Below are 26,578 nucleotides of genomic sequence, written 5' to 3'. Positions count from 1 at the left end.
TTCGATGAAATCTGATATTTCTTCAGTTAGGGTTCCATGGTTGGATATGATAGGTCTACCAGGTTTCCCTTGTTTGTGGATTTTAGGGAGCATGGAAGTCACTTCTATAGAAATGCTGATGAATTGTTTGTTATATACTGTAGGATTCTGCCATGAGGTGCAGATTAATAAGACCCAGAGTCACATAAGAAGCATGTCTAATGATACAAAAATGTGATTGTCGCAGGGCACCTTAATGCCTGCTCCTAAGAGAGGAGAAACTGCCAAGGAGAGAGCCCTGGCAGAACCAAGTGCGCACAGCTGCGGGTTGCCGGAGCAACTAAGGGGAGCCAGCTGCCTGTAGGGGGCAGGGCCTGGCCCTTATAAAGCCCAGGGCCGAAGCCAGGCTGGGAGTTTTCTGCCAGCAGCCAGAAGCTCCTTCAGCTGAGATATTGGAAGGAGCCTGAGTTGCAAGTACAGCTCATGATAGCCCTGGAGGCTTGAGCTATGATACTGAGGTATGGCCATGCGGCTTGTGGTTATGTTACAGCCTAGGGGCTTGTGGTTTTGTGTTGTGTTTGTGTTATTACACCCGGAGGCTTGGGTGAGGCTGTAGAGGTTGGAGGAGGCCTCAATCACAGGGACCCCAGAGAGTGTGGGGTGCCCTAGCGCCAGGAGGGCGCATTATTGTTCATAGCGCCAGGGAAGGCGCAGCTCGCATGCCAGTGTATAAGCAACTGGCGGCGAGGAGCGCAGCCAGTGGGTCGCGGGTACAACCCGTAGGTTGCAGACGGGGACCTAGACCCCGGATTGCGTGTGGGGGAACATAGACCCCAAAGGCGCAGCTCGCACGCCACTGCGCGAGCAGCTGGCGGCGAGGAGCGCGGCCAGTGGGTCGCGGGCACAACCCATAGGTTGCAGACGGGGGCCGGGACCCCGGATTGCGTGTGGGGGAACATAGCCCCCTGGACCCAGGAAAGGGGCGGTATTACTGAGTAGCCCAGGGCGGGCACGGCGAGCCCCAGAGAGGGGGGAACGCCCTTGTACGTTATTGAGTAGCCCAGTGTGGGCGCGGCGAGCCCCCAGAGAGGGGGAACGCCCTTGTACGTTATTGAGTAGCCCAGTGTGGGTGCGGCGAGCCCCCAGAGAGGGGGAATGCCATTGTGTTTTATTGAGCAGCCCAGTGTGGGCGCACGGGCATAGCGAGCCCGGCCTCAGGCTAGTGCGGCAATACCCCTCAGACCAAGGTAGGGCGCTGCGGTTGCCCCTGAGAAGACGGGGAGTAGCAGCGCGGTGAGCCAGAGTCGGGGAGGGTAGCCGTGCGGTTGGCCAGGGAAGGGCCGGGGCCCGCTAGAGAGTCCCTGAGCGGAACCACACCGGCAGGGCATGAGAGAGGGAGCCCAGAGTGGGCCACATTAGAGAGGAGACCCGGGAAGCGGGCGTAAAGACTGAACAACGTCCATTACATCTGCGAGGCTTGGGGCGTGGGATCAGGGGAGGTAGGAGCCACGCATAGCCCATAAGGCTAGGGTGCTTGGGTAGCGCCCATTGTACGGAGAGACCCACGAGGGGTCCAGGAGCTGACAGGCCCGAGGAAATACAGGGCAGCCTCCCTATTACATATTCGATCAAGACGTGGCGGGCGAGAATGGAGGGTGCCCTCGGGCCGGAGTAGCACGGTGAGAGGGCCTCAAGGAGATCACAGCCCTCCGTGAGGACCCCGCCGTGACAGTGATATTTACACAGTCAAACCTTTTTCTTTGTTATAACATACTGCCCTCCATCTAAAACAATTGTAATTCAGTTAAGACTTCTACCTTTGGCCAGTTTCCGCTTCCTTAACTGTTTTATTCTTCTCTAAATACATCACCTTTGATATGCCTGTTCTCTTTTCTCTCATCATATATGCTGCCCATTACATTCTTCACACACAGCCATCTGTGTCCATGCATTAAATGTAATACAGAGACCTTGCCTACAGCTAAACTTTGCATGAATTTTAATCAAGGTGCAATTTTAAATAAATTATAGTATGTCAGTTCAGATGTAGGAATAACTCTCGATGTTACCACCTTGACAGCTGCTGAATGGGTACATCTCATGACAGAATTCTCATTTACCTCTAGGTAAGATACTTTATGTTGCTCCATTTTCTCACTGTAAAACAGAAGAGATAATGCCTTCTGATCTCACAGAGGTGTTGTAAGGATACATTTCTTAATATTTTTAACTCGTATGCTACAGTTCTACAGGGGCCAAATTAATCCTTACATAAAAAACAAAAGTTGCATTCAACACCTTGCAGTTAGAGTGTAAGGAACGTTAGTCTTTTTCTGAACTGCCTAACTGACCTGTTTTCAGTGAGTCATTAAATTCACCCCTAAAGCACATTATTCATTGACCAAACCAATATTTAATGGTCTTCCTTTTATCCTTGGCTTTTGTTTTATTTTTCTGTTTCTTTTGCCTGTTTCTTTTCTTTAATTCCTTTCCTGACTTGTAATAACACTGGTATAGGTTGTAGCCCTGTTGATCTAAGAACAACTACATTCGTTTCCCACCCCCCCCCCCCGCTCCCCTCCTCTCCCTTCCCCCACAGCCTGTTTCTTACCTACTGACTCCTCAATTTACATCTTCACTGACTGACTTCCTTGCATGCATACCAGCCTCTGGCTTCTTTACTATTTGTTCCATCCAGGAAGAGCACACACCAAATGCAGATGCTTCCTCAGCTTGACGAAGGGTATTTATACCCAAAAGCTTGCAAAGAATAATTTTTCCACCTATTTGAGTTGGTCTAATAAAAGATATCAGATTTACCCAAAGAACCTTGCAATAACACTGACATTCTTGTTCCTTTATCTGTTGTTTCTTACCTTGATTATAATTGTCTCTGCTTGTCAAGTCAACCTCCTTTTCAACTACTAGATCAAAAAACACATTCCGCATATCAATAGCATAAACACGTCTGCCAGATTCCTGACTCTGGTATTCAGAAAGCTGTTAACTTTTTAAGACAGAGGTAACATTTTATGTTACTTCTCAGATAGACTACATATTAATCAAGCTTTTCAAATTAAACTACAAAACTACATAATTTTTCTTTTTTTCTTGCTTGCTATAGTCATCTGGGTGTTATTACTCCAGACGAGCCTACATATGCCTTTTGCCACTTCTCAAAGCAGTTTGAGAGATGGCAAGAGGCACACTGGGACCAAAAAAAAGTTCCCCGCATTACATATTTGTAGTGTGGGATCAAAATTTGATACCTGGATTATCCAGGTATCAAGAAAAACAAAACAAACCCTGGAAAAAAAGCAGGGCAACTGGAAACTCGAGGTCCTCCAAAGAGACACTCTGGTAGCTGGGCAGAGCGTTTCTATGCCGGCCCCATGCCCTGATGCTGCAGCATGCTGCCTGCCCGTGCAGGGGAAACAGTGATGCAGGCTGCTGCAACCTGGACCTGGGCTCCGTTCTGCACTGGGCCAGGTCCTGCATGCATGGAAGCATCCCTGCCCAACAGCGTGCAGAGCCCGTGCACGCAGAACCCTGCCCGGCATGATTGGTGTTGCCCGCAAGTGGTGCAGGGCCCGGGTGACAGCCTGAGCAGCTTGGAGCTGCGCAGTGCTGTGCCAAGCTAGGCCAGGCCCGCACAATATGACACAGGCAGCACTGAGTGCCAGGTGGCCGGGGCTGAGCCATGTTGCCCTGCACCATGGGGGGGGGGGGGGGGGGCGGAGCTATGCCAGGAGGGCCCTGTGCACCCTGATGGCAGCTGCTGCTGCCAGTAAGCTGTGAGCCATGGGCGGGGTGGGGGGGAGGGAGAACAGAGGCTGTGTGGGGGGGCATATGGGCCCTGTGGGGAGGCATGTAGGCCATGTGGAGGGTTAGGGAACCCACCCCTCCTGAGCAACTGCCCACACACTCGCCCACACACTGCCCACATCCGCCAACACTTCTTCCCACCCCACGCCTGCAAACTACACATCCACCTATCACACCCATTGTGCCCAGCTGCCAGACAGGATGAGACCTGCTGGCAGGAGCTGTGGCTTTAGAGGCAGCTGTCCCACATCCTAGTTAGTGAAGGGGTCAGGGGGAGCTCTAACTGTTCTATGATAAGAAAACCAAAAGTAAACATCAAAACATATAGATATTTAGAATTTATTTTATTATGATGATAGAGAGAATGGTAGGCTTCCACATTGCTTTAAAATTGTAAATATATCAATAAAACATTGCCCAACTGATCTCTCTCTCTCTCTCTCTCTCTCTCTCTTTTATATATATATAAATTGTGCAGCTGGGCACAATGGGTGTGATAGGTGGATGTGTAGTTTGCAGGCGTGGGGTGGGAAGAAGTGTTGGCGGATGTGGGCAGTGTGTGGGCGAGTGTGGGGGGAGTTGCTCAGGAGGGGTGGGTTCCCTAACCCTCCACATGGCCTACATGCCTCCCCACAGGGCCCATATGCCCCCCCACACAGCCTCTGTTCTCCCTCCCCCCCACCCCGCCCATGGCTCACAGCTTACTGGCAGCAGCAGCTGCCATCAGGGTGCACAGGGCCCTCCTGGCATAGCTCCGCCCCCCCCCCCCCCCCCCCCCCCATGGTGCAGGGCAACATGGCTCAGCCCCGGCCACCTGGCACTCAGTGCTGCCTGTGTCATATTGTGCGGGCCTGGCCTAGCTTGGCACAGCACTGCGCAGCTCCAAGCTGCTCAGGCTGTCACCCGGGCCCTGCACCACTTGCGGGCAACACCAATCATGCCGGGCAGGGTTCTGCGTGCACGGGCTCTGCACGCTGTTGGGCAGGGATGCTTCCATGCATGCAGGACCTGGCCCAGTGCAGAACGGAGCCCAGGTCCAGGTTGCAGCAGCCTGCATCACTGTTTCCCCTGCACGGGCAGGCAGCATGCTGCAGCATCAGGGCATGGGGCCGGCATAGAAACGCTCTGCCCAGCTACCAGAGTGTCTCTTTGGAGGACCTCGAGTTTCCAGTTGCCCTGCTTTTTTTCCAGGGTTTGTTTTGTTTTTCTTGATACCTGGATAATCCAGGTATCAAATTTTGATCCCACACTACAAATATGTAATGCGGGGAACTTTTTTTTGGTCCCAGTGTGCCTCTTGCCATCTCTCAAACTGCTTTGAGAAGTGGCAAAAGGCATATGTAGGCTCGTCTGGAGTAATAACACCCAGATGACTATAGCAAGCAAGAAAAAAAGAAAAATTATGTAGTTTTGTAGTTTAATTTGAAAAGCTTGATTAATATGTAGTCTTTTTAATTGTGGAAGAACATGGATTTTGGGGTATTTTAAAGAGTGAATTTGGGATTTTTATCAGAGATTTGGAGTTTTTAAATGGGGTGGACCCAGGCAGAGTAGCTTGCTCAGGGCTGGCACCTGGGACCCAGCTGGAGGTGACTGACCTTCTGGCCACTTGTACATGCTTTGACAGTTCAAAGCAGGCCACCACACTGAGAACATCTTCTGGGCAATAGCTGCCCAGATGGCAGGGTGGCAGCACATATGGAAGTAGTACTGCACAAAGGACAACTGTGCAGCCACAGCCCGCTGGCAGCTGGCCCAGAGGTGCAGATGCCTCTTCTGCAGCCATGCAGTCCCCATCAGGGTCTGGCAGGTGTGCAGCCTTCAGGCCACCTGCTGTCACAGGTGGCAGCAGGTCATAGCCAGGCAGCAGTCGCCACTGCCAGACTGCTGCATTGGGTAGACGGTGCAGGGAACTCTCAGTTAAGGCTGCTTCAGCAGTCCAGCTGGCACAAGAGGCTGATTCATTGGAGCCTGTTACTAGTGTCCCCAGATACCAATTGGCAGGGTCCCAGAAGCTCCTGTCTATTTGTTTCATTCTAGTTCAGGTGGGCGGAATATGGCCTGTGGGCTGGATCTGGTCTGGCAAGGGATTCTATCTGGCCTGTGGCAGGTCCCTTGGCCCTGCCTAGCCCAGGCACTGGGCACAGGCTGGACTATGGCATGTGCGGCTGGTCCCACCATCCTAAAGCGCGTGACAGGATGGAGGCAGTGTGGCAGCTGGACTCTGTTTCCTGGAAGCCCCTGTGCCAGTGGCTCACTGTCACTGCCAGTGTCTCTACCACCAGGACCAGCACCACTGCCGAGACACCCCTGTCCATCCCATCACCAGGGCTGCCAGATGGAGCAGACAGGCAGGCGGCATCTCCATGGAGATCAGCCAGGACCCCCGTGGGTAGGGTGCGCTTGGCCAGGTGGATGGGACAGGGCTGTGGATGGAGCGGCATCCAGGAGCAGGATGGGTGAGTGGGGCCAGGGCCAGGCTTAGGGTGACCACCTGTCCCAAATTGGGCAGGACAGTCTTGCAATGGGAACCTCAAGTCCCGGTCCCAGGCTGCATAACTCTGGGACAGCATTTGTCCTGTTTCCAGGCTCTGCAGGGATCAGGAAATGGTAGGTTTCCCCTTGCAGGCTGGTAGCATTCCAGCCTGCAAGGGGCTGCTGGGAGCAGGACATAGGGGGTGCTACATCCATGCACGCACCTGCACATGTGCACATGGCTGGGAAATACAGTTGGGAAGCGTGGAGAGAAGCTCCCTGCGGGTAAGTCTAGGGCATGGAAACATGGGCAGTGGAAGGCCAGGGCTAATGGGGCTAAGCCTCCCTGAACACAGGGCAGCGCAGAGGGTCATAGGGCAGCCCAGTTGTGGGCTCTTGCCAGCTGCAGCGGGGAATGTGCACAGATACAGCATGGATTGCAGCCCAGGCACTGCTCACTACAGCAGGCAAGTCTGGGAAGGGGAAGGGGCAAGCAGGGGAGGGGAGAGCAACTGAGGCTCCGAGAGTGAGGGAGGGAGTGGGACAGGGGCTGGGGTTGGGGTGGATGAAGCCCTGGGGTGGATGATGGGACAGTCGGAGCCCGAGTGTCTCATCCAGGGGCACAGAGCGGGGCTGCCGCCACTGTGCACCCTGGAGGAGGCACAGGGAGCACGTGCCCCCTGGATTTATGCGTGGGGTAGAGGCAGGCTGGCGCTTCTGGTTGGGCTCTGCACCCCCCCCACTGCTGCCTTGAGAGCCGCATGATGCCCCGTGCCTGCCACCACCAGACTGCACCGTGTCCTCTGCCTGCTTGGCGGTGGCAGGTACATGGTGTCGCATGTGGCTCCCGAGGTAGTGGCAACAGGGCACAGAGCCCTGCCCACATTGGAAGCCTGCCTCTGCCCCATGCACAAATCCAGGGGACACGTGCCCCTGTGCCTCCTCTGGGGTGCATGCAGTGGTGGAAGCCCCCCTCCCTGTACTCCTGGATGAGCCACCCGGGCTCCAACCATTGCACCATCCACACCAGCCTTGGGACCTCATTCACTCCAGCCCCTGCCCCACTGCCCCCTCACTGTGGGGGCCTCCATCGGCCCCACCATGTCCCTTCCCTCTCCCCCCCACTCCTTCCCCTCTTCAGACTTACCTGTTGGGGGGAGTGTCTGTGTGTGTACTCAGCCCCCACAAATAATATTTCCACCGTCTGCTTACAGGTGGAAGGGGTATGGGGGGACAGGAGGGGTAGTAGATTGAGGCCCCCACAGTGAGAGAGGGAGTGGGGCAGGGGCTGAGTGTGCTGCACAGCCAAGGCAGTGCATGGGGCCAGGGTAGGGAGCAGAACAGAGCCACAGAGGGCACATGACCCCCAGATTTGTGCACAGGGCAGGGGCAGATGTGGGCCATCTGCCATAGGCACAGGGCTCTCTGCCCTGCTGCTTGGGGGCCCAGTGCTGGCTGTGCCACTATGGTGAGGTGCCCCCTGCCTGCCTGGTAGCAGCGGGGCTGGTGGTGGCTTGGAGTTGTGCTCCCTGCTGCTGCCAGGTGGACAGGGGTCATGTGGCTGGTACAGGACTCTTGGGGGGAAAGGCAGCAGGGCAGTAAGCCCTGAGCCCACAGCAGGCAGCCTGAATCTCCCCCACCCCAACTCCGCTCCACTTGGCTCTCATCCAGCCTTGACAGCAGAGGTGCCAAATGGGGAAAAGCAGGGAAGGGAGGCATGTGTCTTGCTTTCCCCTTTTGAAAAGGTGGTCACCCTACCTGGGATTGCAGGGTGGTGACAGCAAAGTACTAGGGCCCAGGACAGAGCCACGATCCACTCCCTGCATGTCCCTGCCCACAGAGCCTCCTCCCCCCTGTCATGCCAGACTGGGTCAGCAACCTTCCTCCTTTCCCAGCCTGCAACAGCTCACCAAAACTCATTAAGTGGCCCTCCAGCCCAAATAATGGCCCACCCCTTTGTCTACTTTATATAGAGAGCAATCACCTACTATTACCAACTAATAGAAATACTCCTTCAGCTCTGCTTTTTCAGTGCCAGAGATAACAGATTAAATGCCAGCTAACAATGCATTGTGGAGATTATTATACCTCCATTTTGGAGGAGCAGCATTAAATTACCATAGCATTAGTGCCCTGGGACTGCTAGATTCTGACTGGTTCCTATGTAATAGAGACAGAAAGCGCTCCTTATATCCTCTCTACCTTTGATTTTTGTATGCCTGCAGAAACAGAGATTGTGGTCATAATTGAACATTATATGTCTGTAGCTGTGAAGCACTGGGCAGCCCATTATATTGTTGGCTACAAATGTCCAACTCGGGATCCTTAAAATTCTAGTTTATTAGGCAGATTGAAACACTGTAATCATAAACCTTGGTGCTGGTCCACACACACACACACACACACACACACACACACACACAGAGTAGCAGGCTACAGAGTCAGGTATACCTATCCTACAAGTGCTGGAGTCTGCCGTCGATGGCTTCTTTCAGTGTGGTGTTATCCTCCAGAAGGGGGTCGCCGGCTGGTCCTTCTGGCTGGACAGGTCTGGCTGAGTTGGAGATCAAGAGGGTGCCACTGAAGGTCACTTTTCACTGCCTTTTATCTGTCCCTGGCAGACTTTGGTGACTCCCTAGTTTTCAGGTTTGCCCAATCCAGAGGTCATTGACCCTCGTGGGACTTCCCCCCCCCCCCCCCTCGGTGGCTACTGGACGGCATCTGTCAGCCCCAGGGGTCGTCTGCATGTACGTGCAGGTTTGGGAGTCCGTTGATGAATTTTGAATAGGGCTCTGGGAGCAGTTGATCTGGAGATACTCAGCCTAAAAGTTGGTCCCTGGCGTTGATTAACTCAGGCCAGGGCTTCTAGCCCTTGATCAGTGACGTTTAGAGATTTCCCGGTTGTTACATTGTCTTCTGAGTTCTTCCGTTGGTTGATCTGCAGCTTCCCAAGTGTTAATTGCTGCCTGCTTCCATGTTACACATTCAGTCACCTTACACATTCAATCACTGATTCACTCACTCTTTCAGAGGCCAGCCTGATACAGGGAAGGGCAGTTTGATTCCTGCCCTTGTTAACATTGTTACAATGTATAACTTACTTATGAAACTAAACACATTTAGTTGAAAGTTGAAAGGTGAGGAGTATAAAATATAAGCTACAAATGCCATGGCACACAAATAGATAAAAATACCAAACTACAAGGGGAGATACAAAATGCACACATACAAATTTTAAAACACAATTCCTTGTCTTAAAGTGAAGGAGAGAGGAAGGAAGAAAAAGTAGAAAAAGAGAAACATATCCAAAGAGGGGAGAGCAAATGCAGGCAAGAGGAAAAGGGGGCTTTCTGCTACAATATCATTTATATTTTTCAACAGTTCATGTTGTTGACGGGAAAAGAGCCTCTGCCATGTTTCTCAGAAGGCATGGCACAAGCAGTCAGAGCTCAGGCAGAGGGGATCAATGGTGGCTAAGCTGCATATAAACCTGTAGCCCAGAATATACTGCACTCCAGATTGCTTCGGTGCAGCTACTCATGCTCCAAGGCCAAGCCTTCCAGAGGACATAGTAGGAGCTGTGAGGGGCAGAGGTGTAGGGCTGTTTTACCCCGTGCACAGCTGGAGCAACCAATAGATACCAGAGTTGGAGTCAAAATGCCAGCCCCTGCCATGTCCCTGTTTTCCCCATTTTAGGTTTCTGTGTCTCTCTCTTTATTCTTTATTACTGATTTCTTGACCTAGTCTGAATTTTTAATAATGTTCAGCTAGTTCTGTTGTCTCCATAGATAGTGCTTTCAGATTGGATGTGCTGCTTCCACAGTGAAGAGACACTAGTGGAAAATGAAGCTTTCACATCTGATAATAAAAGCAATATTACTCTGATTTTGCCTCGCCTTCTTTTGTCTCTTCCTGAGTTGGTGAGGAATGAGTTGAAGAGTTTGTTTTATTTATTTTTATTTCACCTTGCTGTTTCATAGTTTCATAGATGTTAGGGTTGGAAGGGACCTATTAGATCATTGAGTCCAACTCCATGCCCTGGGCAGAAATGAGTGCTGGGGTCAGATGATCCTAGCCAGGTGTCTGTCCAATCTTCTTTTAAACACCTCCAAGGAAGGGGACAGCACCACCTCCCTTGGAAGCATATTCCATATTTTGGCAACCCTCACTGTAAAGAATTTTTTCATGATGTCCAATCTGAATTTGCTCTCTTCCAGTTTGTGGCCATTATTTCTAGTTACCCTGATAGGTGCTGTGGTAAACACCTGCACCCTGGGCCAGGACCCTGCCAAATCATGCCACCCTCAGCGGCTTTGGGAGGTAACCTGTGCTGCCTCCAGGGCCAGCCAGGAGCTTCCCTGGGGCCCCTGGGCTCCTTGCGGCCACAGGTGCACTCATGAAACAGGAGCCACAACAAGAGCCTGATGCATAGGTTTTCCAATCACCGGTGTGACAACAAGAAAGATTACTAGCATTAATCTCTGTTCTCTGCCATTTGCAGAGGTGGAGGTTTTAACAAAACTATATCCATTGTTTTAGCTTATTCCAGTTTAGGAATGGTATTTAGAATGGAATATGATGCTTCTGAGCAGCATTAGAATTAACCTTGATATAAATATTCTACCATGAAAGTTGTAAAACAGATTTTGTTTATATAATAGCTATGTGGTCAAAGTCATTTAGTCAAATCCAAACCTTATGTGAAAAAGTACTCTACCTATTACTTTCCATGGGGTTTATGCTTGCTTATCCCTGTTCTGAATTGCTTAGAGCAGAGGTTCCCAAACTTTTTCTTATTGCATAACCCCTTCCAGATTTACCAGCTGCCCAGGTACCCCTACCAGCATGTGTTTTATACATTAACCCCTTAAATGCCACTTATTTTCATAATGAAAATTAAATCTGCCATTACGCAATTTCTCCCACATACCCCCCAATACACATGTCTTGTGTACCCGCAGGGGTACATATATCACAGTTTGGGAACTCCTGGCGTAGAGCTTTTAGACCTGGAAAGAATGGCTTCAGAGTCTTCTACTTGGTAGCTCATCCCCTCCACTCCCCACCACTCCCCATGAAGGAGTTTCTGTCTTGTACCATAACTCCCTAAACATTAAATCTGTCGACTGCATCTTGGCAGATTATTTCATTATCAGATATATCAAGCTGTCAGAATTCTTCTAATACAGGGGTGAGCAAAATATGGCCCGCGGGCCGCATCTGACCCACTAGGCCATTCTGTCTGGCCTGCAGGTCTCCTAAACATTTTTTTTTTTAATTAGTATTTATTTGCCTCTGGCTCCTGTCAAAGATGACAGGAGCCGGGGGCAGTAGGACCCAGGGGAAGCCACAGCAGGCCCCTGCCCCCTGTCTAGCAGGGGCTTCTGGCCTGGGACCATGGGGCTGTTTCCACCTTTGCCAGAGCAGGAAACTCAAGTAAAAGCAGGGTCGGGGCTGTGCTCACTGGTCCCCACCTGACCACAGGGCTGGGGCGGTGGGGCTGGGAGTGAGGGGGTGCACAGAACCCAGCCAGCTGCACCCCAGGCTCCTACCACCCTGCCCTGTGGCCTGCTGGCACTGGCCCCAGGGCACCACCCAGCTGCTGCTGGCTCCCAACCCCCCCTGTCCAGTCCTGGGAGCAGTGCACAGGGCACCAGGGGCCACTGCATGTGCCAGCAGGGACATGGCCCAGGGCACGGGAAGAGCAGGGAGGTGGCAAGGAACTTGAATCGTGCGCCTGAGGCTTGGGGCAGCCCACGGGGCCCTGGTGGCAGCTCACTCCCCGGCCCCAGGATGGGTGGGGAGGCTGCACCAGGAGCGGAGCCGCAGCCATTTTTCTGCTCCGAAAGCTCCTGGCTAGCCCCAGGGGCAACACGGGTTGCCTCCCGAGGCCCCTGAGGGTGGCATGACCTGGCAGGGTCCTGGCTCAAGGTACGGGAAGCCTGGGGAGGCTGCAGGAGCTTCCAGACCAAAAAAGAGGCTGCAGCTCCACTCTGGCTCCTGGTGCAGCCTCCCTGCCCATCCTGGAGCTGGGAGGCAAGCTACCATCGCGCCCCTGCAGGGTAGGTGAGCTGGGCCTTCCCCCTGAGGTGGCGGCACATGCCAGGGCTGCCCATGTTGGGGGGAAGCCAGGCTGTTGCCATCCCAAGCCTCAGGTGTGGGATGCAACTTCTGCGCTGCATCCCCAGGATTCTTGCATCCCAGGCCATGTCCCTGCCGGGTTGGGCCACCCCCAGTGGCCTTGGACAGCTCCCCGCACTACCCCTGGGGCTGGCCAGGTGTGCCCCTGGGGCTGGCCAAGAGCTTTCCTAGGGCTTCTGGCCTCCTGGAAGCTGCAAGAGCTTCCAAAGCAGAAAAGTGGCCACAGCTCCACTCCAACTCTTGGTGCAGTCTCCTTGCCAATCCCAGAGCTGGGGGGCGAGCTGCTGCCAGGCCACAGGGCCCCTGTGGGGTGTGAGGGGGCCAGGCCTTCCCCCCAGAGTGGTGTCACCCCCCTGGGCCACCTGTGGGCGGGGGGGCGGGCAGCCAGGCTGTTGCTGCCCCAAGCCTCAGGCATGTGATGCAAGTTCCACGCTGCCTCCCTTCACCCCGGGCCATGTGCCTGCTGGCTTGTTCTGCCCCAGTGGCTCTGAGAGCCCCCTGCACTGCCCCCCGGGCCTGACAGGCCCTTCCCCAGTGGCCCTCGGCCTCCTGGTGGAGGCAGGGGCTGCCAGAGTGCAAACGCAGCCACCAGGCTTCAGACAGCAAGAGCCCGGCTGGCTCTCCCTATGGCCAGCTCCGGGGCACAAGACCACATTGTGGGGAGAAGGCCTGCTCCTCCCCCCCCCGAGGCGCACACCAGAAGTCCAGCGGCCCATTAGCAGCTTGTCCTCAGGCTCTGGGCTATTGCAGAGCAGGGGTGGGTGCTGACCAGCTCAGTGGGGAGTGTGCAGGGCACTCCCATGCACACCTCGCATACCCTCAAACCCTTCCTGGAAACCCCACAGCCACACCCTCCCGCACACACAATCACACATCCCACAAATACTATACACACACATGCACACACATCCACAGCTTCCCACAAACCCCACATCCACTGACCCACCCGTACCCCTGCACACCCCACACACTATACAAGAGTAAGATTGCTTTTTGAGCTATTATGCAATCATTTCTACATATAAAGCAGAAATGCACATATATCAGGAGAAAAATATATTTTTAATTGAATTAAAATATAATAATATGGGTATTTGATTTTTAGTACATAATTTGTTTTTGTTTTTTTCCGGTTCTAAGATAGCAAACCCTCTTCCCTGAAGGAGTACTTCCAGGGGCAAGGGGAGGGACTTCTGGTGGCAAGGGTCAGAGGTTAGGGGTAGGACTTCTGGTCCCAAGATGGCAACCAGGGGGCGCGGCACCTGTCAAGGAGCAGGGCTACCCATGCGGCCCTTGACAGCTTGCCAAAACGCACTAAGCGGCCCTCCATCCGAAATAATTGCCTGCCCCTGTTTTAGACAGTTATTCTCTATCCTTTCTGTCTTAACATCACTGTCTTAAGTCAATCATAAAACTCCTTATACCTCTCATCATAAAATATGCCTCTTAATTATTTTCCAGGCCTTTCTTTGGACTCTCTTCAGTTTATGTTGTGGAGCCCCCTGCTGAACACAGTGCTTTAAATGCAGTCAACAAAGCCTGGGATAAAATGGAATTATCACCTTCTGATCTGGTATTAAAAGTGACACCTTTGCATTTATATAATCAATTAGCAGTAACATTGCAGTGTGTGCTAATGTTTTATCTGCTGTATGCCATACCATCAGCCTTGAAGCCCTCACCACACTGCTTTCTAACCAGCCTTTCCCAGTTTTCTGTGTAGCAATGATTCGCCCTTAAACATGGCAGTCCAATCCTTATTTTGGATTTAGCCAATTTCTAAACATTTAAAGACCTGATGCAGTTGTGCTTGTGTTTCCCATCACCATAGCAACCAGTCACTTAATTGAATGGTTTCATTTGACAACCCATATTTTTTTCACCAGCTCTGATTTTTTCAAGTTAGGATTTGAACTGATATGTCCAGAGATGATTTAGTGACAGTTCCTCTGGGTAACCAAACTAAATACTATCTTTGTGTCAAATACATTACAATCTTTGTTTCTATAAATTAACTCTGAGTATAACTCTGAGTTCTGCCTATTTACTTCTAGATGTCACAAACCTACACCAATCCATTTATTTGCCTAGCCACTTCCCAAACTGCAGGGTTTTTTTTAATTGACTGACTCACCACAATTGTGTGACACTATTGGTGAAGCATCAAAACCAGTGTACAGCATGGTGAGGCTTTTTATTGTTAATGAATGCGGAGTTCCAACCTCAGATGCTTTATAAGAAAGAAATGTAGTGTAAATAGCTAGTCTGCAGTCCTGCATTGAAAAAGAGAGCATGCTTGTTTGTTTGTTTTCTCTCTCTAAGCTATTTTAGGAAAATATGTGGATGTAAAAAGCCTTTGGCCAGATTACAGGCATCTGCATTCAGTGATTACATTGTTGAAAAATATTATCTGAATAACAAATTTATTTTGGAAGAAAGGTTATGCAACTTTTATATGAGCTTATAACTGAACATAAACACACAAAGTGGGGTTGATACTGAAAGTGCTGAGTGTGCACAACACCCATAGTTTTCAGTGGGAAAGTCAAGGTGGCCTAATGGAGACTGCCTAAGCCTGGGACTCAGATTACTTGTATTCTATTCCAAACTGTGCAGCTCATTTACTGGGTGACTTTGGCTAACCCACCCCTACCCATAAAACATGATCATGAAAGTGACCTCCTATTTGAGAGCATGATAGTGTTATGAACAAAGATGTGGGGACTCAGCATTTCCTTGAATAAGCCCATGTTGTGTGTATAAGGATAGAACTTATGCAAGACTTGATTCTCCTGTGTTTACTGGCATTATTATATTATTTTATCACCAGGCCTACTGAAATAAAAACTCTATTCATAATATAAGGAACTGTTCAATGTGAGCAACGGTAGCACATTGAAAACAATAATCTGTTCAAGTACATTATGCTGCTTATGTGACACCTGTCTATCTCATGTTAGGTTGATCTCTGAAAATAGAATATCACACTGTTTTCATTTTAAGGGCTTTTTCATGGTACATTATCAGAGGCTTTTGATACAGCTTCCCACAACATTCTTTCAAGCAAGCTAAGGAAGTATAGTTTGGATGAATGGACTTTAAAGTGGATAGAAAACTGGCTGGATCATCAGGCTCAGAGGGTAGTAGTCAACGGCTCAATGTCTAGTTGGCAGCTGGTGTAAAGTGGAGTGCCCGAGGGGGTCAGTCTTGGGGCCAGTTTTGTTCAATATCTTCATCAATGATCTGGAAGATGGGATGGAGTGCACCCTTAGAAAGGTCACAGATGACACCAAGCTGGGGGGGAGTAGTGGATATGCTGGAGGATAGGGCTACAATTCAGAGAGACCTTGACAAATTGGAGGATTAAATCAAAAGAAATCTCATGAGGTTCAATAAAGAGAAGTGCAAAATCCTGCACTTACGATGGAATAATTCCATGCACTGGTACAGGCTGGGGACCGACTGGCTAGGAGCTCTACAGAAAAGGACCTGGGGGTTTCAGTGGACAAGAAGCTGAATAAGAGCCAACAGTGTGCTTTTGTAGCAAAGAAGGCTAACAGCATACTGGACTGCATTAGTAGGAGTGTTGCCAGCAGATCGAGGGCAGTGATTCTTTCCCTCTGTTCAGCACTGGTGAGGGCACATCTGGAGTACTGTGTCCATTTTTGCCCCCCTCCCCCTCCACTATAGAAAGGATGTGGACAAATTGGAAACAGTTCAGTAGAGGGCAACAGAATGGTTAGGGGAATAGGGCACATGACTCCTGAGGGGAGGCTGAGGGAACTGGGCTTCTTTAGTTTGGAGAAGAAAAGATTTGGGTAGGGAGGAGTGGGATTTGATAGCAACCTTCAACTACCTGAAAGGTGGTTCCAAAGAGGATGGAGCTAGATTGTTCTCAGTGGTGGCAGATGACAGAACAAAGAGCAATGGGCCCAAGTTGCAGCAAGGAAGCTGAGGTTAGATATTAGGAAAAACTCTCCCTGGGAAGGTAGTACAGCACTGGAACAGGTTACCGAGTGAGGTGGTGGAATTTCCATCCTTGGAGGATTTTGAGACTCGGCTAGACAAAGCCTTCGGTGGGTGATTTAGTTGGGGTCTAGACTGGAAGGTTATGGGGCCCAGTGTGGGGCTGGAGACGTTAAGAGCTTAGATGATATCTGTGATGCATGGCTGCAGTATAGGGGAGGTTTGGAACCACCTGGAGTTGGGGCAGACAGCACAGTTAGGCCTGAGGCATATAAACAGAGCCGGGTGTAAGGCTCCAGGGGGGTGGGATTCTGAGCCCCAAGAAGGAACTGAATGTGAGGCTCCAGGGGCAAGGGAATTGAGGCCCAGTGTCAGGCGGGGGATTGAGGCCCAGTGTTGGGCAGGGGATGAGGCCCCAGTGTTGGGTGCGAGGGGACCAAGAGGGTCCCAAGATGGGCAGGGAGCCCAAGAAAAAGGGAGGGGCTGGGAGCCCTGAGTGAGTGAGATTGTGAGCTGTGTGAGGACGTAGGGATTATAGGCTGGGTGTTAGACTCTGTAAATTTAGGTCAGGTGTTAGACCAAGGATGCACAGGACATGGTATAAGGGAAGATTCAGAGCCATGTATAGGCCCTTGATATCTGGGCAAGTAAATAGGCCACCTCTTGCCTGGTTAACAACTTTTGATTGTTTCCTCAAAGGCGTGGCAGGCACAGTAGGTGTGTGGTTAAGCACTGAGACAAGTTGGCAGGCCAACAACTCAACCAGCCTCAGGATACCCACTTCTTACAGCTACCTATCCCATGTTATGGAGCTTAGATAACTGCAGTCACTTTTGAATCTCTTTAAGGTTCTTATATGTGCCCATATTTAAGTATTGTATAATCTTTATAGCATCCATTAAAGAGATTTTATAATTCCTATTTTACCTATGAGGAACTGAGGCACAGAGAGCTTATAGACTTTTCCTAGGATGTATTGGAAGCATGTAGGTAGTGGAGACTTAATCCTGAGTCTTTGGCCAGTGTGTTGGCCACTGGGCCATTCTTTTTCTCATGGAGTCTTGATACCAACTACCTATTAACAGGGGTATTTAAATATTACTGCTTATAAATTAGCTTTAATATTTCTGTAGAGTTTTATAATTTATAGTCACCTCAACCTGTGTCCTTAGAAAGTTTACACTCCTATTATATCTGTGTAGATGGACCCAAAGTAACTGGCTTTCTTTTCTGAAAAACACAGGCTCAACCTACAGCCTGGCAAAGAGCCAGCCAAATATTGATTTTTAAGTTTACAACAAAAATAAAAAGGTTAATGGAGTGCTGCTAAAAGCCATAATAGACTCCTAACAAATCTGTTTAGAATTGTCAAGTTATAGTGTGATGAGGACCAGGGATCCTGGTTTTCTCCATTTAAAAATTACAAATTTCTGATTTAAAAACCCAAAATCCCCGATGAAAATGAAACACTGCTACATATATAAGTATCAATTGAACACAATGTTTTATTGATACATTTACAATTTTGAAGCAATTTGGAGGCCTACCAGTGCTTTGATCACTATAATGAAATACATTTTAAGTACCTATAAATTCTGGTATTTGATTTGGGGTTTTCTATTATGGAAAATCAGAGTTTCCCCTTTGCTCACCAGGACACAGATCCAGGCCCCTCAATCCCAAGACATGGCCCCCCAGCCCTGTTGGTGCCCCTCACTTCCTACCCACAGTCTTCCACAGCCCTGCCAGAGGTGCCCCCCCAGCTGCTAGGGCTACAGGGTCAGGGACCCAGGTTTGCAGCCCCCTGCCCCCCATAGCAGCACCTGAGCCCTACGGGAGCTGGCAGCTGCTGCAGCAAAGCAGTGCACAGATCCTGGCTCCCCTTCCTGCATGGGTGGCATGGCTTGAGCAGAGCCTGTGGTGGAGGGGAGGTGTGGGATGCCTGCTGCAGGCTTGGATTCCCACTCTGCTTCCTTCCCCTGGGACCTCTGTGTCCCAGTGGGAAAGACCTGGAGAGGCAGGGCAGAGTAGGACCAGGCAGGGAAGTTTGTCACTGCCACTGGGAGCTCTGCACTGCCCTGGTAAGGTGTTGCCTACCCTCCCAGAAGCAGTGAGAGGCACAACTCTGCACCGCCACCCCAACTGCTGCTGGGTGGGCAGGAGGTACTTTGCCAGGGTGGCACAGGGCTTGCAGTGGTGGCACCAAGTTTCCCTGCCTGACCCCACTCTGCCCTGGCATGCCAGGTCCCACCTGCTGGGCTGCGGAGGGAGGGCACCAGGGTGGGGATCCCGAGCTGGCAGCAGGCAGCTTGCACCCTCCCTGTGCATAAATCTGGAGGGGCAGAGTTCTGCCATGCCCCACCCCAGGAGTGCACGCAGTGGCAGGGAGCTGCCCCCCCCCCCCACCTCCCAAGGCGCAATCCCACTCCCCGCCAGAGCCCTGCAGCCACACATTCTGCACCTGGGCCCCCAGCCCCACACACTGCTCCAGCTCCAGCTCCAGCCCTGCCCAACTCTGTCCCTCCCTCCCTCCCTCACTATCGAAGCCTCAACACCCTCCCCCCCCCCCCTTGCTGCCAGGGGAGCTGCTCTCTAGGCTGCCTGGCAGCCATGTGCACGTGTAAGTGTGCACATGCAAATGGCATGCCCTGCTGTTTGCCCTTCTCCTGCTTCCCAGCCTTTTGCAGGCTGGAACTCTGCCAGCCTGAAGAGAGCTCTTTGCAAAAGTGGAAAATCCAGGTGTTTCTCTGTTAAAATGAAAAACCTATGTTTTTCTCAATTAAAATGGAAAACTCTTGTTTTTTTCCATTTTTCTGTGGGGAACAGAAAACCTAGATCCCTGATGATGACTCCCGAGATATTGGTGGGTTGTTGTTTTTTTTTAATTAAGATGAAAACAAACCCCCAAAACCTATGGGCAGATAGTTGTGCCAATCTCTGTGCTGTGTGAACAGCTCTTGTTTCCATAAAAAATTATTGGAATCATCATTCACAGTGCTCCATGAAGAACTTTTATAGTTTTTTCTACAGTCTGATTTTGTTCCCTATTTTCAGTTGCTGTACCTGCAGTTTTCTCCCAGAGCTTCTGCCTCATTTACAACTATTTAACTCAGTAGAGTCTTTGCATTGACTATATTTAATAATTAGATATCTTTCCATCAAAACTGCCTAAAGACATCAGTTCTTCAGATGCATTAATATTCTTTTACTCTATGTAGACTAAATTCTGTGCTATTGCCATCCATGAAAAGTTAGCAACGTTTTCACAAATTGCAAACACCTCACTATTGTATTTTTTTTATTTCCAAAGAAAGTAAAAAAACATTTTTGGAATGTGCATTAAAACTGAGGAAATGGATGTGTATGTAATGTAACACTGGACATTCACTGAAAGAAAATGTCTGGGGGTCTGTGTTTGGGTCTAGAATATAATCAGTAGTATTTCTAGAGTGATCAGGAATTGAAACCATGAAGCTTCAATTTTGAAATTAATCCAGTAGCTCCAGTCATGTATCCTTTTGTGTTACTGTTCTTGAGAACTTGCACTCCACACTGGAACAGGAATGAGAAACTTGTACGGATATGGGTTGAAGCGACTGTAGATAACTAGTTATGCAGAAAGATGAATTCAGTATGTCTCACCAGGGAGACTTTTTTATGCCAAAAAAAAAAAATCTTGTAGCAAATCAGAGGCAAAATTGTTTGTGGAAACTCCGTTATGATTTACTTTATTTTTCAAGTACTCATTTCTATTTGTTATAGCCTTACTTGCATCTTTGTGGGGGAGGGAGGGGGGGAAGAATTTCAAGAGCTTACTACTTAGTTTTTTGAAACTAAACAGATCACCGGAATATTTGCTGTAATTTTTTATATTCCTTTCTGAGAGTTTGCCAAGAATATCAACAAATAAGAAAGTTCACATAGTCACTATGATTTCCATAACTTGTTTCATTTTACTTGGTGAAAACTTGTTGAATAGGCTAAAATATTTTTCAGTGTTTATTCCTTTAATTTGAAATTATTGTGTTTTAAAAATTCTGTGACATGAATGAGATAAAATAATTACAGATTGAATTATGATAGGAAGCAGAAATACTAATTTGAACAAATCTTATTTTCCACTATCTTCATCACAACTTGACGTATGTAATATTTGAGGGAAAGAAAGGTCTGAATTTAAGTCTAAGCAGCTAGGACTAGTTGAAGAGTGGTGTGATTCATGAAATATTTTTTTCATATGTTCATTTTCTCAAGTTTTTTCCATTTTTTAATTGTATTTTTTCCATGAAAATTTGGGCGTGTTTAATTTTTTGAAATCCAAAATGAAAATGTTTAAGTTTCATAATATAGATCTTTCCTTTCTCCCTTTTTTCTTTTACTCACACCCCTATTTTTCTACTTCCCTTCTGATTGTTCCTTTTCCCATTTTTCTTGTAAAGAAAGGTGAAGTAAGCAGAAAAATACAATTCCTGAGAAATCCCATTTTCATTTTTTCATTAAAAATGAAAGTATCTTTTTAAATGTTAAATTTTTCCTCACAATGTTTATTTTAGGATAAAAGCCAGTATACATTAGGAGAACAGTTTCAAACAAAAACATTCTTACTGACTAGAATAGCACCTTGGAAAGATAACAGGGATTGATTTTACTAATTAGGTGGATCTTAACGATCCGAGGAGAATCTCAGCCCCAACATTTGAGGTCTTAGTGAAGGGCTCCTTTGCACTGTCCTGCACAGAGCAGCCACTTTCATTTTAAACAGTTAAGGCCCAGTATAGGCATTGCAACGTTTCCCGTTTAGGTGGTTGGAAATCAGTCTGTACCAGTAATAGAACAGAAATTTGGTTCATACAGATTGCTTTAAAAATGGTGAACCCTGATCTAAAATAGACCTGGATTGATCTAAGTTGCACTGATCTATTGAATATCAGTGCCAGGTCCGCTCAAGAATCAAGGTAGGGTGCTGTCTGCCAGTATCCCAGGGGATGTTGCGAGCTCCCACTAGTCCCCCTCACAGGAAGCTGTGGCTTGGCTGCTCCAGCTGGCCCTGCCTCTGAGCTCTCTGTCAGCCACAGGCAGGACTGGGAGGGGAATGGAACTTATGAACTGCTGTGGGGGAGGTGGTGCCAGCAGTGCACCCCACATTCCCAGCTTGGTTGGCAGGGCACAGAGTCCCTCTCCTGTCCCACGTGCTGGGACTGCATGCTGGACCAGCTCTGGGAAGTGGCCAAAGCCACTTCCTCCTGTGCAGCTGATGATTTGGTCCATGGGGGGAGGAGATCTCAACCATGCCCTTGCGGTTGCAGTGCCTGATGGGGGATAGTTCTAGTGCCAAAATTGGGATGGGATGGGGTGTGGTGGGGGGTGAAGTAGGTTCCTGTCCTGGGCTGAGCTGACAGCTGCCCCTGGAAAATGGACCCACCGGAGCTAAGCAGGCCCAGATTGCAGCAATTGGCAGTAGTGGTAGGCAGGACTAGGCAGGGCCTTACCCTGCTCCCTGGACTGCAGCCCCTGTTCCTGCACTGGAATTGTCCCTGCCAGGTGCTGCAGCCACAAGGGCATGTGTGCCCCACCATGGACCAGAGCCCCATGGCTGTACAGGAGGAAGAAGCTTCAGCTGAGAACTTGGAGTTGGCTTGGCAGGGGGGAGGTGGGGGAGTGGGGAGAAATCCTCCTGGCTCTTTCCAGAATCACTCCAGTGCACGGTTTTGGGGCTTAGGACAGGGGAGGGACACTGTGCCCCACTGACGCAGCTGGGATTGTGGGGTGTGTTGCTGGCACCGCTTCCCTCCAGCGCCTCATGAGCCCTCTTCTCCCCTACCCTCACCTCTGTCCTGCCTAGGATTGACCCCCAGGCCCTCCACACTGGACGAAGCCCAAGGACCCGTATGCCGCTGAGCAGGGGTGAGTACACGTCCCTCTGCTGGCTACCTGTAGTTGAGAGTTGTCTGGCATGATAGGGTTGTGGAGGGAGGTGTGTGCCTGACAACCGATGTGGGATGGTACAGCTGTTTAGCAGTGCTGTGCTGCCCACAGCAATGTCCAGCATGCTGGGAGGTGTGCAAGAGCGCCCCTAGTCTTCTGGCCTTTGCCACTGCAGGCATCTGCCTGCCTCCCCCCACTGAAGGGCAAATGTGACTTCCATTTGCTTCAGATCCAATCTACACATCTTAGAGAAACCTCCATAGATTGGATCAATTCTGCTTCTAGCTTTTTGAATGTCTGTACTTAGCCTAAGACTATAACATGGTTATTCATGCTAAGCTGTATTTTCTGGGCTGCCACTGCACCCTGTACATTATTAGTCACATAGAAAGTAACAAAAAACAAAGGTGGAGACCAGTGTTTCTCCACCATTTTAGGCTCAAGGAACCCCTTGGAAAATACCAGCTCTTAGCTTCCACTTGATTTGACTACAAAAAAATAATAGCACAATTCCATTGCAAAAACTGAGGTCAGAATGTTTTTGATACTATGGATTCCTTTTTGAAATCTCTGTTTCTCTTGTACTGTGGTGTTCAACCCGTCTGGCCTGCAGGCCAGATCTGGCCCATGAGACAGTATCATTCAGCCCACAGGTCTCTCCAGGGATCCAAAAATTTGGAAACAGAGGTACTATGGCAGCTTTAATTGCCACTCCCCTGCTTCCAAATTTCCAGAGTTGTTGGCTGAGCCAGTTGATATGGCCCTGCCCTGAAGCTTAGGGTTGAGCTGGCATGCACCCAAGCTGGCATGTAGTCAAGCCAGCACATGGCTGGATGAGTTGCAAGGGGTTGGGTTGGTGCGTGGTCAGATGTGGCATGCTGACCCTGTGCTGTATCCACCCTGTGGACTGACTCCATGTGGAGGATCTGACCTGCGGCCCCAGAAGATTGAGCACCACTGATTTTGTGAATCACATGATGATGTCTGCACACCTAACAGTGCTAATATTGTACAGTACCCCACAGTATCCTTAAAAGTATCTCGCATCTCCACAGGGTACCTCGGCACCCTGCTTGCAGATCACTGCAGTAAGCCGTGTGTGTGTGATCTTAAGTGGGACTTCAAGTGGGAACGTGATCCTGAGTGGGACTTCAAGTGTTAACATATGAAAACAATAAAAAAAACAAAACATGGGCATTTTACCTAAAAGAGAGTTGTAAACTTAAAAGGGTGTGTACAATGCAATGTGGCATCTTCTGTATGGGTATGTACAGAACTTGCTTTTTATCGCCATTTAAACCACTTTATTGTCATGACTTAACAGAAGTGGATGGTTTTACAGCACTTTAAAAATGGGTAAAGAGCTTTAAATTAACCCTTGTTAAATGAGGTATTACATTTGAAGCACTGTATTTAGCAGCACTTCAGCAACCTGCAGTGCTTTAAATAACTTCTGTACACTAGTCAAATTTCTTACCAGTGGAGGAGCCACAGGAGGTTGTGGAGCATTGCCTCCTAGCCTGGAAAGTATAGGGAGGCTCAGAGGTACCCTCACCAAACACTGCACTTCTGTCATGTTTAAAAGCACTGTAACTTAGTGCTATAAAAAGTTCTCTAAATTACAGCACTGCTGTACACACCCTGCATGTTAACCCAGCACAATTATTTTGCATTGTTCCCTTGTATGCCATGCAATGGTAGGGGGTATATATATGGTCAAATACTTCTCAAAGCAAAGTGTTCCTGAACCCTGACTAGTTACATTGCATCAGTCTTGCAAAGATGTGGAAAAATTTTGAAGCTCACAGTGTAAAACTCACTTTTAGGTGGTATCCCTGTTCTAAGTGTAGTATTTTACTCTGCCCATAGCCTTGTTGAAAATATTGGTGCTATTAGCAGTGGGAATATCTCAGCCTCTAGCTTTTCGGATGAAAGTCTCATCACTGCATGTTTCAGGAATGTATTTGGCCCTAGTTACAAGGGCGTACAGAAATCCAAAAATATTATAACAGTAAATATCCAAACCCATGAGATTGTTTTGCATATAAAATAACCATAATTTTCCTATAAGTATGGCAGCTAAACAAGACCGTTGTTGTGTTATGCTGATACAAAGATTCGAATAACACTGGAGCTGTTGTATTACAACCAACCTTTATAAACCTAACCTGTTTCTTCATTATTTTTAAAGGTCTTTAAAGGCATATCAGGAGAAAATCTCACCGTCTTTCTGGGGACTTAAGTGGCCAGTGACCCATTCTGATCCTTCAGGTAATTAGCAGAGTAGCAGCTAAACTCCTGCCCTCTGTTGTTCTCTCTATAAGCCACCCAGGCAGCTCAACATTTAAGTTAGCTCCCAGCCAAGTTTATTTGCTTGTTATGACAACAGCTCATCAAAACAGCTTGTCCACTCAGAGGCAAAAATCCCCAGATCTTAAAAGTAAGCAACGTTTTTAAAAAAAAGTCTCATGGAGAATCATTGTCCCCTGCAGCACAGTCAGCTTTGACTGCAGGCCAGCTTCAAACAGGATCAGGCTGTGCCAGGGGCTTGAGGCAGGGCAGGGTCTGAAGAAAAGGGAGCAAGAGCTCCCCTCACTGAGTTCTGCTGCTGGGAGATCTCTCTCAACTGTGCTTTCCTGGCTGAGAGAAAGTACAAAGGGTTTTTTTCTTTTGGGAACCCAGAATACCTCAGCCTCCAAAATATGTTGGGCATGCCCCCCCGGGTTATCTGTGACTGCATGCACACATGCGCACGTGCACACACGCACGCATGTGATTCCTCAACCACCAAATATGTTGGGTATGGCCTATCTGTGACCTCACATCCAACATGCACACACACACATGCGTACACACACACACACACACGCATGTGTACACACACGCATGATGCCTCAACCACCAAATATATTGCGTGTTCCATGTTATCTGTGATCTCACAACCACCACACACACGCATGCATGTGCGCGCGCACACAAGCACGCACACGAGATGCCTCAACTACCACAGATGTTGGGTGTGCCCTGTTATTTCGGACCTGACATCCAACACACACACTTCTGCAAACAGGCCCTGGGTGCAACTTTCCCCCAAGAGAGGCCGGGCTGAAGCGGCGCGGCGGGGCGGGGCGTTCATCGGCCTGTTGTCTGGCTTGTGTGCGAGAGCGCGAGGGAGGAGGGAAACGAAACGCGGGTGTGTGTGAGGGGGAGTGTCCGCGGGCGAGCGAGAAGACGGGAGTTGTGTCACTGCCGGAGCCCAGTCGGGGGCTGAGCCGCCAGGCGAGGCTGCGCTCCGCTCTGCTCTGGCTGCCGGCGCGGCGCGGCGGAAGCGGCCGGGCGGCGCATCCCCGCTCTCCCTGCGAGCCCGCGTCTGCGGCGGGACCCGACCAGCGGCGGGAGGTAAAGCACCCGCCCTGCCCGAGCGCCGGGGGGAGGCGGCCCCTTGGGCCGAGCCGGCGGCCCCGGAGGAGCTCGAGCGCGGACCTCCCGGCCTCTGCCCCGCAACTTCGCCCCTTGCCAAGCGTGCGTCTGAGCCCCGGCGCCCGCCGGATCGGGCCCCTCTTGTTAGCCCGGCGGCGGCGGGCTCGCCGGGGCCGGGGCCGGGGCGCAGCCCTGAACTTGGCCCGCGCCCTGCGAGGCTGCCCCGTAGCGACCCCTCCTCGCACGTGATTCACTGCAAAGGGAAGGGGTGGGTGTGGGTGTCTTTCTTTCTGTGGGTTGTCTGGGTCTGTATCTGTGTACGCAAAGAACCGGGTCCTTTCCCAAGCCGTCTCCCCTACAGATCGCTTTGCAGCGGAATACGCTGATCCAGCACGAGCTTTTCCATGAAAGGTTGCGTTACTTTCTGCCCACGCTCCGAAACATTTACCCTGTGCTGCTGCTGCCGCCAGGCGGAGGTGAAGGCTAAGGGGCTGTGGCACTGACTCCACAGGCGTCCAGCGCTGTGGGTCATTGTCTCACCTACACTGAGAGGAAAGACAGAGAAGGTGTCTTACCTTCATTGCCCTTCTGGTGGTGCATGAAACATTGAATCATGAACTTAATTTTGAGATCCTTTGATGTCCAGCTGCAGCTGGTTTTCTTTCTCATAATGCAGTGTTTCCTTTGTTGAACTGTAAGTGATCAGTGGAAGACCCCCCTCACACCCACCCCTGCGCACAGGTGCCGCTTGCTTGTATTACCACATTTATTTTCTTGTGTTGGTCAAAATTATCTCATGGAAAATCCCAGCATCTTCATCCAAGTCTTACTCCCCTGCTCTGTTTGA

General features: G+C 49.9%; 1 protein-coding gene and 1 long non-coding RNA gene across 9 annotated transcripts in view; both read left to right on the top strand.

Annotated features, from left to right (window-relative positions):
- Positions 1-408: 408 nt before the first annotated feature.
- LOC132249897 (uncharacterized) lies at positions 409-24,576 on the top strand. The gene is made up of 3 exons (XR_009461369.1): positions 409-497; positions 22,229-22,290; positions 24,503-24,576. It is a non-coding gene; the product is annotated as an uncharacterized LOC132249897 (long non-coding RNA).
- Positions 24,577-25,520: 944 nt separating this feature from the next.
- The window catches only part of SPATS2L (spermatogenesis associated serine rich 2 like), a 134,895-nt gene continuing 133,837 nt past the window's right edge, over positions 25,521-26,578 (top strand). For all 8 annotated transcript variants that reach the window (XM_059727218.1, XM_019492317.2, XM_059727217.1 and 5 more), the window contains exon 1: positions 25,521-25,710. The gene's annotated coding sequence lies outside the window, so the exon portion shown is untranslated. The remainder of the gene's footprint in view (positions 25,711-26,578) is intronic.

This window comes from Alligator mississippiensis, chromosome 4, assembly GCF_030867095.1.
Source record: "Alligator mississippiensis isolate rAllMis1 chromosome 4, rAllMis1, whole genome shotgun sequence".
Lineage (NCBI taxonomy): Eukaryota > Metazoa > Chordata > Crocodylia > Alligatoridae > Alligator > Alligator mississippiensis.
Note: the sequence above shows the minus strand (reverse complement) of the source record. Positions and strands in the feature narration are given on the sequence as shown.